Source organism: Artibeus jamaicensis, unplaced genomic scaffold (genome assembly GCF_021234435.1).
Source record: "Artibeus jamaicensis isolate MK-2021 breed Jamaican fruit bat unplaced genomic scaffold, CSHL_Jam_final scaffold_3222, whole genome shotgun sequence".
Taxonomy (NCBI): domain Eukaryota; kingdom Metazoa; phylum Chordata; class Mammalia; order Chiroptera; family Phyllostomidae; genus Artibeus; species Artibeus jamaicensis.
The window spans coordinates 6,643,257-6,645,703 of NW_026522038.1; the positions used below are offsets into that span (position 1 = coordinate 6,643,257).

Sequence of the window (2,447 nt, forward strand, 5' to 3'; positions counted from 1 at the left end):
CTGTAAGAAACAAGCCTTCTCATAGTTTTTTATGTATTGTTTTGCCTGTGAAGGTTAATTGCAGCTCTGCTTCCAGAGCTTCCTCACTGCTGTAGAGTTAACCATGGGGTTGCTGTGCTGGGAAAGGTTTATCAAAGGTCTGGAATCCAAAACAATGGCAGCAATAAATACCAATTAGACCAGGCCCTCTGCTCCCACTACCTTCACAGGTTAAGGTGGCAAACCCCAGCTTTTGACTTCAAGGAGAATGCACTCTCCCAAAATCACTGAACAGGCTGGCTTAGGGACCTGCTTCCAAAATGTCTTTTGGATCACAAGTTCTTCTTTCTGATTCATACGACAACGTGGAGGCACTGATGAGCAGCTCTTGCTACGTCCTAGAAACAGCTTCTCATGAGTGTTTGCAAGTATTATTGGGCCTTAATTAGCCAACTAAGAATGTAAGTGACATGTGAATCTTTCACCAATAATTGATTTTGTCACAGGCTAATAATTTGAGAAATTGAAATTAAAACTTGAATGTAGGACAAAGAACATCCAAATCAAAGGGAAAACCTATCTTTTATATTTCTCTTTTTAAAATTATTTGCTTTCTAAAATACAAAAATATATATCACTTCTCGGCCTTTTGGCTATGATCAAGTGTAGTATCTGTTCTTATCAGTTTAATAAAATACAAAAATATATAGTTCTCTAAAAATATATAGATACAGAAATGTATAAAGTATACCATCAAGAAAACTGGATGTCCTTTAAAACACTTGGCTATTAAACAGAAAATAGCTAGTAATTTAACAAAATCGTTGAAATTGTGTCATAAATACTACCTACAATGACCTCTATTATTCCTACAGATAAAGAATCAACAGTTATAAAAACAGCTGTTTGCTCTTATTCATTGTGGTTAACAAACATCAAGTCAAATTGTAATTTCTGAAAATGAAAGGGATTTCACTAGCAAGTCTGGCTTTGCAGGCTTCTTCGTGGGAAAAAGATATAAAAATAAAATGAGCCCCAGCTGTTGTAGCTCAATGGATTGAGCGAGAGCTTGTCAGCCAAAGGGTTGCCAGTTCGATTCCCAGTTGGGGCACATGCCTGGGTTGCAGGCCAGGTTCTCTTGTAGGGGGCGCATAAGAGGCAACCACTCACTGATGTTTCTCTCCCTTTCTCTCTTCCTTCCCCCCGCTAAAAATAAATAAATAAAATCTTTAAAAATAAAAAAATAAAAATAAAATGAAAGATAGAAAAGGTAATGGGGGAGAAGGAAGGGTTTCAGGAACATCCATGAAGGACACATGGACGAAAACAAAGTGGAGTGGGGTCAGGGGTAGGACGTGGGGATGGCTGGGGTTGGGGGGAGAGGTAGATGGAAATGGAGACAACTATACTTGAAGAATAATAAAAAATTAAAAAATAAAAGCGTTTTTAAATATTAACATCTCAGTATCCTAATGAAATCTTTTTCATTTTTGTCTTTTACCTCCCAGTCATTTTCATATGAATACCTATGAATATCATCATTATGTATCTTCCCCCACAATACAATCATCAATTCAATTGTTTTGTAATTTTCGAAAAAAATATATTTTTCTTGACTCTCAACTCTAAAATCACAAGTTATAAACAAAAACAGCAAAAGGTTTATCACTGGGAATGTATTAGGTGCTGAAATTATACATAAGTGCCCTTACAAAGGAGATCATGAAAAATCAAAATTAGTTAATTAGAATATAGAGGAGAAATACCTAATGAGAAACTTGTAAGCTACAGGACACATGGAATCCAGCTGTTCAGATTCTGTTTACCTGCACCTACGACAAACCAAGCAAGCTACTGCCATTTACCCTAAGCTGAACCTGGTCTAGAAAACAGGAGCTATTCAATTATACGATGTATGTTAATTATTTTAGCAATGAAAAACCTAGCAAAAGTCTTATAACCCATGCTTTTTCAGAAAAGTTCTATTCACTCAAGTCGTACATATTGATAAGTAAGGTTTCAAACTATGGAAATAATAGATTTACATTTCTCTTTTAATGAATCTGATCCTCCATAAAGAAACAGTCACTGGAAATATTTCCTAAATGCCCTCATTTCTGTCTTTCATGTCCTTCGAGAAGAGGGCAGCCTCTCATCTCATCCAGCCAGTAAAGCAGCTGGCACAGTGATTAAAGAAAATGCTAAGCGCTGGAGTTTTATGAGCTGGGCTCTACCCACAGAAAGGCCATAGCTCATCTTTTTCAGGAGGACACCCAAATCATTAGCTCATATTTTACGAAATATTGCACTTTCATCCTTCTCGTTTCTGCAACTGTTACAAATTGAGACATGTAGGTAAGTTAGGAAAAAAATTAAAATAATTAATGTGAAACTAAAATTAGGACCTGTTTTTATGCTCATCTATTTTTAACTCTCTCATTTACTGTTCCAGCCACTGGACAACGTTC

General features: G+C 36.2%; 1 pseudogene; it reads left to right on the forward strand.

Annotated features, from left to right (window-relative positions):
* Positions 1–612: 612 nt before the first annotated feature.
* Positions 613–721, forward strand: LOC119057953 (uncharacterized; annotated as a pseudogene).
* The last annotated feature ends 1,726 nt before the right edge of the window (positions 722–2,447 follow it).